This window comes from Erithacus rubecula (genome assembly GCF_903797595.1).
Source record: "Erithacus rubecula genome assembly, chromosome: 19".
NCBI lineage: Eukaryota > Metazoa > Chordata > Aves > Passeriformes > Muscicapidae > Erithacus > Erithacus rubecula.
In genome coordinates this window covers 12096312-12110360 of record NC_136671.1, presented here as the reverse complement: position 1 = coordinate 12110360, position 14049 = coordinate 12096312, and the positions used below count along the sequence as shown (strand labels likewise).

The 14049-nt window shown below is 42.7% G+C and overlaps 1 protein-coding gene and 1 long non-coding RNA gene across 2 annotated transcripts in view; both read right to left on the bottom strand.

Moving 5' to 3' along the window:
• The window catches only part of TMEM132B (transmembrane protein 132B), a 199741-nt gene that overhangs the window by 69157 nt on the left and 116535 nt on the right, over positions 1–14049 (bottom strand).
• LOC306810053 lies at positions 3351–4011 on the bottom strand. Its single transcript, XR_013776374.1, has 2 exons — positions 3941–4011; positions 3351–3457 (listed from the first exon to the last, which is right to left on the bottom strand). It is a non-coding gene; the product is annotated as an uncharacterized lncRNA (long non-coding RNA).

Below are 14049 nucleotides of genomic sequence, written 5' to 3'. Positions count from 1 at the left end.
TGGAGAGAGGGGAGAAAGTGACCATGAACAAAGGGCTCCGGATCATTCTCTGTGCTGGGAGGAAATTCCAGCACCTGGGCAAAACAAGGAGGGACAGCTCATGCTGTGACCACTTTTTACTCTTCTTTAAACCAGATATAATAAACTCCTGGGTCAGCCAGAGCTTTGACATCCACTGCCTAAGATTTTTCTTCATAATGAGCTCCCTTAAGAAGACCAAAGGCCTTGGTAGCTCAATAAAGGCAATTTTCATCACAATAAACCTGGAATATGTAACATTAAACAGGGAAAACTCCAAGCAGCTGGATCAAAGAGAAGGGAAACGAAAAGCCCCAGACTGGTGTCACTGCACAAGCCCCTCCACACTTGTGCCCAGCTGAGCTGGAGATTCCCTGGGCAGCAGCACAGCCTGCCCCTCACCTGGGCTGCCCAGGGAGAACCTTCCATGTCCCACAGCCTCCTGCTCCTGCTCCCTGAGCATCCCAAACCCTGCTCCCTGAGCATCCCAAATCCTGCTCCCTGAGCATCCCAAACCCTGATCCCTGAGCATCCCAAATCCTGCTCCCTGAGCATCCCAAACCCTGATCCCTGAGCATCCCAAATCCTGCTCCCTGAGCATCCCAAACCCTGCTCCCTGAGCATCCCTGATCCCTGTGCATCCCAAACCCTGCTCCCTGAGCATCCCAAATCCTGCTCCCTGAGCATCCCAAACCCTGCTCCCTGAGCATCCCAAACCCTGCTCCCTGAGCATCCCAAACCCTGCTCCCTGTGCATCCCAAATCCTGCTCCCTGAGCATTCCTGCTCCCTGAGCATCCCAAACCCTGCTCCCTGTGCATCCCAAATCCTGCTCCCTGTGCATCCCAAATCCTGCTCCCTGAGCATCCCAAACCCTGCTTCCTGAGCATCCCAAACCCTGCTCCCTATGCATCACTCCCTGTGCATCCCAAACCCTGCTCCCTGAGCATCCCAAACCCTGATCCCTGAGCATCCCAAATCCTGCTCCCTGAGCATCCCAAACCCTGATCCCTGAGCATCCCAAACCCTGTGCATCCCAAATCCTGCTCCCTGAGCATTCCTGCTCCCTGAGCATCCCTGATCCCTGAGCATCCCAAATCCTGACCCCTGAGGATCCCAAACCTTGCTCCCTGTGCATCCCAAACCCTGATCCCTATGCATCCCAAATCCTGCTCCCTGTGCATCCCAAATCCTGCTCCCTGAGCATCCCTGATCCCTGTGCATCCCAAATCCTGCTCCCTGTGCATTCCTGCTCCCTGTGCATCCCACCCCTGCACAGACATCAGGCAATAAACTAAACATCAAGTTGCTCTGGGAGTTGTTTCCATAAACAAAATACAGATAATGAGGTATCCCTCAAAACTCTTCCCTTTTTAAAAATTTTAATTTAAAACTGAGAGGAGCATGTGAATAAAAGGGAAGGTGTCTGGAGAAAAAAGGACAGCTGGTTCTGCTTCCAGAGAGGTGCACAAAACTGAGTTTATGACAAGCCTTTTATTTTACTTAGAGCTCTTTTATTTACTCTTCTTTCTCTCTTCACTCACCTATTCATTTCCCCCTCAGAGTACTGAAAACTCCAGCTCCTGTTCTTCTGATTCAAATTCAAATTCAAACACACACAAGCACAGCACCGCTTTCAGCACAGAAGTTTGAAGGGTTTTGTTGCAGATTTTGGGTTTGGTTTTGGTTTTTTTTGTTTTTTTATTTTTTTTTAAGTGTCTAACAAGCCAATTACAGTGGCTGAATCAGTGCCTTTCAGATGAATACCCAGGAAATGAGAGGAACATGGCAGTGGTGACACATCTTGCAGCCTGAGCCCCTGGAACATGCAGCGTGTGCTGTAATTTCATGGATAATGAGTGACTGCTCTGTGTTTATCTCATCAAGAAAAACACTTTTCCCCTTTTGCTTCTGCATTCCCTGGGTGCTAAATGAAATGGTTTTGGTGAAGGTAAAGGCATGAAGAATCTCCTCAGGATTCCTGTGCTCTGGTCAGGGCTCTGTGGAGGAATTGCCATCCTGGATGCCCAAAAAATGCAGCAGGAGCTGTGCATGGACAGAGTGCTCCTCTCATTCCTGGAGATGTGCACAAAATTATTTCCTTTACATTAAATCCCTGCTCAGCCAAACCCTCTGAGATGAGAATGTTTAATGGGTTCATGGACTGGGTTTCAACTGTTCCAGTCCAATAAAATGAAATATTCCAATTCAGAGCAGATTTCCCTGAAATGCAGCAGTGGATTCAGCAGAGCCTGGCTGGGCTCTAAACACCTGCAGGAAAGCTGAGCTGTCCTGGATTTCCTCTTGGAAATCATCTTGTTGAGCAGCTCAGGTTACCCTGGGAATGTCACTGAGGTGGGTCCTTCCTGTACCTTCACTTATGGTCTTTAAACTTGGGGGGAAAAAAAAAAATTATATGCATTATAATTAATAAGAAAAGGAAAAAAATAATTTCAAGCTAACAGTTATTGCAATCACCATAATAAATTTATAGGAAATACATTTAAGTATTGCCATGGCAATCAGGAAACTGTTTTGTTATAATTAAAAGGATAATTACCTTTCTCTATTTTAACAAACTCATGAATTAAAAATTTAGGGTAGCTTTGCCAGAGTAAATTTATCTGCATACATTACAAATCACACATTCTCATGGCATTTTTTTCTTTAACTCATCATGGTTTTTATACTTTATTTTATGGTTTTTTTATCTCTATGCCATTTTGGAGAATTCAAGGTCAGGTTGAACAGGGCTTGGAGCAACCTGGGATAGTGAAAGGAGGTTGGACAAAATCATCTTTAAAGTCCTTTTAACCCAAACCATTCTGTGATTCCAAGCAGTAAGAAAACTCTGAGTATTTTATTTACCCACAAATCTACAGAAAACAAAAGAACCTGTGGAAATCACATGGCAAATCATTTCAAATTTGCCATAATTTGGTCAAATCCCACAGAGCCTGAGGACAAAGCAAAGTTTTGGCTGCACATTGTACACCCAGCTCAAGAAATCCTGTTGAATAATTCACAATTATGTTTGGGTTTGTCACCTCTTCCAATCCTTGCTGAGGGATGGATGTAACTTATTCAGAGCTCCTTTCAGCAATGATTTTCTGTTGTTTGCAGGTGGAGGTCACAGGTGAGATATAGACCATGATCCCTTTTGTTTGAAATATAGATCTCTCTAAACTGTCTGGGAAACTGCCTCTGCCTTCTATTTTTTTTTTTTTTTGTTTGGAATAGGAAAAAAAAATGGACATTTGCTTGTTACTTAGTTGAAATAAAGTTGATTCTGAAGACTGTAAAGTGAAAAAGAAATTGAAATTACAAGAAAACATGAGCTGTAAGGATATTTAGTATGTAATTATTTAAGTTGAAGACCTTTAATAAACTGGATACTCAACCTCAGTTTATAAACTCAGTATTTAAAGACCAGCTCCACTTCTGGGGAAAAAACAAACCAGGACTGGTGTTAGATCAGTAATATATTTTAGCATGGCTTTTTCTTTTCTACTGTAAAAATGCCTAATATTTAATGTAAAGTATTAAATTGGAAGGGAAAGCAAACATTAGCCAGGGCAAAGAAATCAGGAAAAAGCACCAAGAGAGAAAATGCACATAAGAAATAAAGGTGGTGGATTTCTGCTACAATAAAACCAAGAGTTCCAGCAGCACCTCACAGTGCAGGGACTTGGAGGGGAAAAAGGGATTTTTTTTAAAAAAGGGAATTTTTCTCTTGCAAAGATGCCCCTCTCCTTTCCAAACCCCCATAAACTTTTATAATCTCCAACATCCTCTGGCACAGACTCCCCCGGGCTGTGCAGCTGGGCAAGCAGCACCTCCCCTCATTCCCAACCTGCCAGCTGCCACTTTCAAGTGATATCACCAATTCTTTTTTGGAAAAAAGACAGTAATTTCCCTATTCACCTGCCACACTGCTAATTCCTGCAGACCTGGCTTGTTCTCACTGAGATGGGCACCCTCATGCCAGTGGGAAATATTCCCTTTCCTGCACAAGAACACAGATGTTGCCTTCCTAGCTGCTAATTTTTTATCTTTTCTCTTAATTGAAATTACCTTCTGCATCCTTAATTTTATAACTAAATGCCCCATATGTTGATTATGGTGCAGCTTGCATAAATTCAGTTGAAGAAAGTTGGGAAATTTCTTTAATTAATAATTATTAGAAAAATCTCCATTAAGCTAAATTCAAATTGCATTAGTTGGAAATTAAATTGTTAAAATTTATATATTCTCCCACCTGCTTTGTCCCCTCACACCAAGTTCACTAAAGCCTAGCAGTAGGGATAATGTTTTTGTTTCGACAAAATTATAATTTATAATTCCTCAGCTCTCCAAGGGTTTGGAAGCACTACCTGCTGTAAACACCCATTTCAACAATGTTTATTTTTTGGTATCATTACAGTTCTCCTTCTTCTCTGTGAGTCCTTTTTCTTTTTTTTTTTTTCAATTTTTCTTTCCAACCTCTTAAATTTCAAATACATATTTTTAAGCTGTGGTATATTTTCAAGAAAAAATGTGTATCTTCTTTCAGATTAAGCCAGTCTTCTGCATGACAAACAGTAATTATTTCATGTAATACACACACCAGCACACACTTATTTCTTGTCACCAAGTACCTGACAGCATTTCAAATGGCTGGGAGAAGTTTTTGCATTTAATAAATGGGAAAAAAAAAAAAAAAACCTGCCACAGTTGATTTTCTATAACTTATCTGTACAAGTTGAATAAAAGAATCCCATCCCACACCTCGACCAAGAAATTTGGCTGCCACATATTTAAATTAAATGCCCAGTGGAGCTTTCTAACTGCAAAGCAGCAGCAGATTTACTGAAAGCAGTAATGGCCAGACAGCTCGAGTGGGAACTTTTAATTGAGACTTATTGGAATTGGAGATTGAGGGAATGGAGGCCTGTGGATAATTTAGAAACCATTTAGAGTGCAGAGCTGCAGGCTGTGAGTGGCACATGTCACAGCACTGCCAAAGCCCCTCCTGATGGCACCAGCTCAGAGCAGCTCTGGAAATGCAGCTTTGAAAATGGGAACACCCCAAAAACCTTCCTGCTAAAGGGAAAACCCCCCTGACTTTTGGGGTAGCCAATAAATTCATTTTTCTGTTGGCTCAGGACAGAGAGAAGCAAAGCAGCAGGAAGAGACCAAGAAAAGGCACAAGTTCTGCTTTCCCCAGTCTCTGGTTTTGGGATGTGCTGAGCCCTAAAATGGGTAGAAAAGTGAAAAATCAGTGTCTAAATCAGCAGAACCCACCCCATGGCAGAGATTCCTTCCAGGCTTGCTCCTCCATCCCCATCCCAGGACTAAATTCTGGCACCTGCTTTCAAACAAAAACCATTCTGGAGGTCCCTCCAAGCACAGGGACAGAGCTGGGCTCTTTAAAGATTCAACTCCACCAACCCTGAGTGCCAGGGAAATAAATATATGGTATTTTAGAGGCATGGGACATAAATTCTGGCTTGGTTTAGAAGCCTGTGGGCAGTAAAGTGCTCTGCCCATTAAAACATAAATTATCATCTGAGTGTAGCTGATGAGAGGCTGGGACTAATAGGAAGTGGTGCTAAATAAGAATTATAGGATTGCTTTTTCCAGTCTGACTGCAGGAATTTACTCCCCTCCCCAGCACGCCTCAAGATGGCAAATGAAAATTAAGGCTGGTGTGTATGGGAGCTCAGAAGGAAATTGTTACCCTTCAAACACATCCTTATCAATCAAGCATCTTCTTAATCCCACCAGCTGTGATTGGAAAAAACACCTCTTATCCCCAAACTCCCAAATCTTTATGACAAGAAAATGTTCAGCCTGGTGATCCCTGAATCAGGGAGCAGCAGCATCAGTGGGTGCACCAGGAAATTCAGCCTGGCTCTCAAATCATTCTGAATTCCCTCTGCAATCTGAGCCTGGAACACAACTCAGAAACCTGACCCTGTGCAGCAGGACTCAGCATTAAAGACCACAACACACTCAGCAATTTAATCCAGATCATTTCAGCTTTTCTCTACTGTTCTAGCCCAGACCAATTCTGAACTCCTCTTGTGGGAATTAATAAAAAGTGAGTGTAATGAGTCTGAAGTGCTTCATGAGCTCAGAACTGCCCAGCTTGTTTATGTTCTACAGATAAATCAATACATTCAGATAAAGTTTCTGATTGCCAGCAATATTTGCTTTGACTCCTGAATTTACCCTTCCCTCCAGATGCTCATTTCTCCAGAAACACCAACTCCTTTTCTTATTTATGGTCCCTCTGTGGCATTTTCTGCTCCCCCCTCCCAGCAGGGCTCTCAGAGCTGCTGGAGAATTCCAGGTGGTGGCAGGAGGGTGGCACAAGGTCCCATTGCTGGGCATTACTGACAACACAGGATTCCTGACACACATATATATGTATTTCTGAAATGAAGATTGAAAGCCAAAATAAATGGAAGGTCAGTGTTTAGGAACAGGCAAAAGCTCTGCACCCACATCTTTCTGATTGACTGGGGAGAAATCCTTTTAACTCCAGGTTTGGCCTCTTGCACCCCATAACTGAAGTTATTTAACTCTGCTGGAGACCTAAAAAGAGCAGAAGAGCCACAAAATAAAGCAGATTACAATGGCTGCTTGTTTTTCCCCTACCAACACAGTGATGGCCTATTGTCCATTACAAATAAAGTGGAAAATCAGTCCTGCATTGGAACAGCAGCCTGTGCACCATGCAGCACAATTGGGCTCTGTTTCCATCCCATCTCAGCTAAACAGGCCTGGAATTGTTACACAAGTCCCAAGGTGCCCACTGATGTGAGATGTGGTTTTTATTTATTGGAGAAGACACTTGCATGCTCTGGGAAAAAAAAAAAAAAAAAAAAAAAAAAAAAGTTATTTGCTGGCCTTAAATCATCCATGCAGGAACAAGTACAGAAAGTCTGCAAATATATCAAGAAAGGAGTTAGGATTGAATAGGGCAAGACAGGACTGAAGAGCCCAAAGAGCAGGGGAGGTTTGAGAGGCAGGGGTGAAGAAAATCACATATTTTGGGATGGAGGAGCAATCCTTTCTTGATATATTTGCAGAATTTCTGTTGTGGCTGTTTGCTGTGGTGAAGTGGCAACACATATGTATCTTATATTGGGAAGATATTTAATGTATGCCCTTGGCAAAGAACAGACTATGGAGCATCTGAAATAAACAGAACCATCACCCAAAGATGAGACATATTTCTATTAAAATGCAAAAAAAATTATATTTAATTTTTAAAAAGAAGCAGCTATTTACAGTAAATTAAAAAGATATCTATCAAATCTCACTTATGGTAATATAAAACTATTTCTGAACTTTAATTATTATGACAAACTGGTCTCCTGTGGCTTGTTCATTTCACGCAGCTAAAAAAAAAATTGTGAACAGTCTTCTAATTATATCAGTTTTCTGTGTTAAAAAAAAACTGGCTCACACTTATTACTCTATCTAGAGAAGCCATGGATCATCTTGCTATTCACTTAATGCTTTTAATTTACATATCAGAAACACTAATAAGTGTGGTGTTATTAGATCACATTCCCTTTTGCTTCCAACCCTAGAAAATGGTTCATTTTGTTTGGCTGCCACAATTAAATTAATTTATTTTCCTATGGCATGGTTTTTGATAAGGGCCTTTATCATAAGTTTGACTGTATTAAGCTTAATAGGACATCTCTCATTAAAATAAAATATGTTTCATTAAAATCAAACAATGGCTTTGCCTCCCCCACCCCCATTTTGGCTTCATTAGCATATTTAATAGAGGAGATAATTGTGCTTCTCACTTGAACAAGAGCCTCAATCTGAAGGATTTGTTTCAAATTCAGCAGATTATTTCAGTCTCACGTGATGGGTGGCACTGCTTTGCCTGGAGGTGGCCAAGGCAGGAATCTGACAAAGAATTCAGATTGGGCACATCCTGGATTTGTTCCACATTCCCTTGCTGTGTCCTCAGCAAATTTGCCCTTAACTTCTATAATATTTACAAAATTATATCAATTAAATTATATCCTTTAGCCCCCTGGAGGACCCAGAAGTCTTTGAAAAGGAACTAATCCATAACCTAGAAAATCAACCTCTAAACACTCTGCATTGGCAGAGCTGCTCCTGTTTCCAGCAGAAATCATCTCTGATCATCATTACTGGTTAAACCTCCAAAAGGAAGAGAAAAATACAAATTTTTTTTCAAAAGAAAAAAATTCCCTACCTGAAAAAAAAAAAAGGGAGAAAATTCAAGGTTTTGGCTTTGTGCTGTTTCAGCTGCTGCAGCTCAGCAGTTTGAGGAGGGGCAGAGCATCCCTGGCTCTTGAGTGCTCTGTGCCTTTGCAGCTCCTTCCCATTCCCTCATCAGGGACTGGGGACTGACCCCTGACAAGGCAGGGACAGCACCCCTGGTTCTGGCTGGAGAGGGAAGCAAAAGCAGCTGAACAGAGGTTTTATTCTGAGCCAGACACAGATCCTTGCACAAGGAAATGCCTCATTGTCAGTGGAATCTGTGCCTCTCACAAAGCAGCAGAACCTGCCCAGGAGCCCAGCAGGAGATGCTGGTGGTGAGGAGCAGCCAGGGCAGATCAGTGTTGTGCACACTTCCCATCCATCACCACCAAAATCCAGACAGGGATTTTATCCCAATAAAACAACCTCACTTCAGATCATCCTTCTGCTCCTCTGGCACAAACTCCACTTCTTTTGTTCTTCTGGCACCTACCCCAATATTCTTAAGAATTTTCTGAGGTGGAAACTTTTGTCTACCCAGCTCTATTCCTGCCTCATATCCTCCTCAGACAGATTTCTGCTCACAGTTGAGCAGACATTAGCTGCTGAAACAAAGCAGCAGCCCATATGCAAAGTTTGTTTATTTGCACCATAGTGTCCTGTGCTTCCACTCAAAGCCAAAATGCCCATATGGCCACTGGAAAAAAAAAAAAACCAAAAAACAGAAGTGGGAAAGCAAAACCAAGAAAGGAGAGTAAAATATTGAGTTGTTTCAGCAGGAAGGAAAGGGGAGCTGTCAATACAGAAAGTGGGTTAACACCTCAGCAGTGTAAACACAGAGTGAGTGATTCTGCACAATGCACAGGACAGGAGCTGGGCACACACAGCAGCAATTTCTGCTCCTTCCTCTGTCCTTGCTCTCCCTGGGCTCCTCCTGCACAGGGCACTGGGGGATCAGAGTGCCCCTGACAGCTCCTCAGGGCTAAACTGCACCCTGGGTTTATGTAGGGCAGGATTTTCATCAGTCTGCTGCCAAAGGGAACTGTTAAACTGCTCAGACTCCACAGTGCTGCTGAATGAGGAGGGCTGTCTCAGCAACATCATCACTTTTAGGGGAGAACTCAGGGTTTAAGCTAAACCAGAGCTGGGCTGATTTTTTACTCAAACAATAAGATAATTCTAGCCCAAAATCCTGAAAAAAAACCAAAACCCCACACCCCAAACCTTTCTGGGTTCTCTGTATCCCTGAGCATCTTTTAGGACTCAAAATTACCCCAGATTAATGTAGAGCCCCCTGAGAGTGCCAGCACCAGGAATATACCAAAATGCTTCAAATATACTGAAATACACTCCAAATGCTGTGCTGGAGAACACAAATGATTGCACAGAGGCAGCAATCTGCCAGCCCCTGTGGAGAGGAGCTGCAGCATATGTTGAGTGCAGCATGCAAACATCTCTGCTTGTCCCAACAATGCTCTGCCCACACTCCTGAGCAGTGGGGAGCAGCACACTGTGCCTTCCCTGGCCCTGCTGCTGCTGTCTGAGGTTATTATCTCTGAAGACAGACCCATAAATGTCCAAACTACAGAGAATTGTGCAAAAAAAAAATTTTTTTTTTTATGTGATTGAATCTGAAAAAGACAAAAGTTGCAGTGTTTTCTTCAGATCAGATCAGCCAAAATTAAAAATTTTGTATCGTTCTTTCAAGGTCAGAACCTTCACATTTTAAAAAGCCAGAGTAAAAATATTTTAAAAGAAAGTAACGGCTTCAAAAGAGGATATTAAGAAGGAAATAAATGAACAAAACAAAAAACAACCCATCTGTTTTTTCCAAGGTCTAGAGAAAACATGGGTCAAAAGTTGTTCCTTATTTATAGCCTAAATGGTCTAAATATGTAATGACTTTTGGTTGACACAATAATTCACTTTTTTTTCAGTGAATAGATAAATTTTTCTGCAGTTCCACAAATAACTACAGACAACTGAGAACTGATGAGACTGTTTCAAAACAAAGCAGGCAAACCAAAAAAAAGCAAGGAAATGAGAGTGAACTTCTGTCTTCTCTCCACCACAGCAGTTCCCAGCTCCTGCCATGCCTCTCTCCATGCCAAATTTTGCAACCACAATAGCAGGAGCATAAAGATATTTAGTGTCATTCACTTGCATTTTGAAATGAAAATTAACTTCTAGGCATTCATCAATAGCTTCAGATAATTGAAACAACAATGGAAATGTTGATTTACAGAATGTGATTCCCCAAACCACAACTGAGCCAGGAGCTGGGCACTTCCAGCCACATTTCTGAGAAGGAAATGACAAACTTCTCTTGTCTCTCTAAGTATTACAGTCTTACTTTTACCTCTGACAGCAAAAATTAGCACTAAACCTGAGTTTTATTTCCTTTTCTTCCCGAGAGGAAATGCCAGAGCTTTTCCTGGTGTGCACAGCATTCCCCTTTCTAGCACTTAGTGCATTGATTTTCTGAATCTTGGCAAGACACTAACCTAGTCTGTATAACCACAGGCTACAGTACTTCAACTGCCAGACATTAATACATCTGTTTTAGTCACTCATCCACCCCCAAAATTGACAGTTTGAAAAATATCAGCTCCTGATACATGAAACTTAACTAAGCCTGGACAGCTGAATCAGTGCAAAGCCAGATTTCCATGTTAATACCACCCTGCTCAACACAAAGCACTTGAGGTGTTTTATCAGTTTGTCTGTGAGGTGCATTCAATCTTTTCAGTGTGAAAGAGGAAAGGGAAAGCCCATTTTGGGTAAGTGGATTCAGCATGCATTGCTGAGATGCACAGCATCCATAACTGCAGGGAAATGAGGTGTCAGGTGTGGATTGCAGGCACTGACCACACTCCCTGCTCTCTCCAAATCTGAGTCCACTCAGATGACACCTGTGACAAATACAGAATGCTCCTCTGGGAGCCATTGAAAAGCCCACACAAATAAATATAAAAATCTGCAAAAATGAGAGCAAGGAACAGCCTCAGGTGTCACTGCTGCATCCCCAGGCTGGTGGACAAGTGCAGAATCCATCCCTGCCCAAGTGGGAGCTGCTCTCCACACCACTCCCACCCCACACATTGTCTCAAAGTGTGGTGAGGGTGGGGAAAGAGAGAGTGGGACACAGCCACAGAAATGGAGAAACAGCTCCCAGCTCAACCCAGATCTCCACACACACCATCAAAAATGCAGCTTCTCACCAAAGGTTGTGCTCAACCTTTGCTCAAGGCTGCAGCAGAACAGGGAGGCTCTGGGATCATAAGATTTGATAGTAATGAAAATAAAAATTAAAGTGAAGAGGGCAAGGAAAACCAAACCAGCCATGTTTCACAGGATGGTGAATTGATGCAGGGCAAGCTGCAAGAGATTTAGGAGCAGAGAACAAGAGACAAGCAGAACTTGCAGTGTAAGAAGTCAGAGAGGCTTTAAAGTAAAACCACAGAGCTGCAAATTATTGCAGAATGGGAAAAAAACACAAATAACTGAAACAGCCACAAGGTGACAGCAGGACAAAGGGGTGTGTGGCATCTTCCAGCACAGAGCACTGAAGGTCATTATCTGAAATGGGATCTCTGGGGCTTCAGTGGGATGCCAGCAGCTCAGGAAGAGCCTTCAGGCTTGGAATTGTGGAGAGAAAGATCATCCTAAGGCAGGATGGATGAGTTGGAGAGGCTGGAAAAGAGGAGGGCTCAGTAACAATGGAGATGGGATCTATTTTCTATGACCAACACTATTCTTGTTCAGTTGAAGGAGCTGGGGCATTGACTTCAATAAAAATAAAATTTAGCCTTAAAGTTGCAATGAGCTGTTTATTAATTAGTATGCCCTAAATGTTCAGAAAAGTCTTATTATTTAAAGTGCATTATTCCCCTCTCCAATCTTCTTTAAATGAAAGTTGATTGAGATGATGATAGGATTGAGAAACACAGACTCTTGCCATCTGAAGATGCTCTGTTACATCCTTTTTGCTTAAATTTCATCAGAAGCCAGCACAAAAGGGATGTCAGTGACACAAGAGCAGAGCCAAGTGCATCTGGCTTTACTGAGCATAATTGTAGTATCAAGTGCCTTGTTGGGTTGTGTCTTTTAGAAACAAAAACAGCCCATTGTGATACTTTGGAAAGGCTCCTTCTCATCTGCACGGGACTCATTTTAAAAAGGATGATTTAAAACAAAAGAAGCATTATCCAATATTAGAAGTAAAGGATAGCAAGGCTCATTAATGCAGTGCACTGAAGCCTCAGTCTCTGCCATTCCATGGCACAGCTAAACTGGTGTAATTAAACCACAGCTCCTCTGTGTTATTTAGCAAAGTAAATAATTACACCGTGCCCCTGAGATTTATTCTTCATTTGGAGCATCAGGCAGAAGCCCTTGCAGTGGCTCCTGAGCCCCCATTCCATGGGGACATGTCCCTGATGAGCACCAGAGGCATTTCTGGGCATTTTGGGGCATTTCTGGGCATCTCTGACATTCCCTGCTGGAGCCTCACAGCCACAACCCCTCAGCCTTTCAGGCAGCTCTGAAATACTCTGTGTGGGCTTGTTCCACAGGCTGGGAAAGGCACCCTAAGCACCAGGAAGGGTTCATTCACTTGCTGAAATTTAATATTTTTTTTCTAGAAACATGAATGTCACCACAGCAGGACTACAGGCATTTCCAGCATCACTCCTCCTTTATTTAGTGTGGCTCTTCCTGCAATCCTGTTATCTCCCAGGCAGCAGCACTGCATCACCCCACTGGAGAATACCCATTTCTCTACAACCTGCTTATGGCTCATTTAACTAAAGACTGAGAAAAGAGAGACAGGTCATGATAGCTTTTTTTAAAAATAAATTCTCTGTTCAACACCCCATCTATCCCTGAAGATTTTAGGTCATGCTGGGGGCACATATCCATTCTGGAAATCTGGAAATTAGAGCAGGGCTGGCAGGATTAGAGCTTCATCCCAGCCCAGCAGCTGTGAAAGGGCTGGGACTGCACAAGCCAGTCCATTTTTAATGGCACATTAAAAACCCCCAACATCCCATGCACTCTGTGAGGCTGGAGAGGAGAATCAGAAGCACAGTGCCCAAATAATCACAGCATTCCACACAAAATAATCATATTCACCAACATCCCAACAGATGAGACCAGTAATTCCCACATATCAGCAGGAAAATTAATCCAGGTGTCAACTTCAGTCTGGGAGCTGCAGGGTTTGCTCTGAGGAGGAAGATTTGGTTTCTCTTGTTTTCCTGCTCCTCCCAGTGGCTGAAAGGAAAGGTCTGACTGCTGGCAGCAAAGCACAGACTTCCCTTCCCTTCCCTTCCCTTCCCTTCCCTTCCCTTCCCTTCCCTTCCCTTCCCTTCCCTTTTAGCCAGAATCCAGCAGGGGCTCATGGTGATGCTCTCCATGCTCAGCATCAATCAGGAAAAAGCTCTTACATGACCATGGATTAATATTCCACTGCCTTGAAAAGCCTGTGACTACATGTCAAATTCAGTAATGGTAGAGCTGATGAAATAAAGGCATCAAAGATAGGGAAAACAGATTCAAAAAAGAAAGAAAAGAAAAAAAAAACCCTTTCCACAGGATATTAGTTTTGTCTGAGAGACTCCTTATGCCTGCTAGCATCTAAATCAGCAATTTGTATCTGTGGTGCAGGACAAGAGATTCCATCTCACCCCCTCCCAACAGAGATTTGTAGGGCAGCTGTTCTGAGCTGGGGGTGATAAAGAACAAAGCACTGCCTTTCACCTGGCTGCAGTGACACCTGGGGAGGCTCCTGGAGC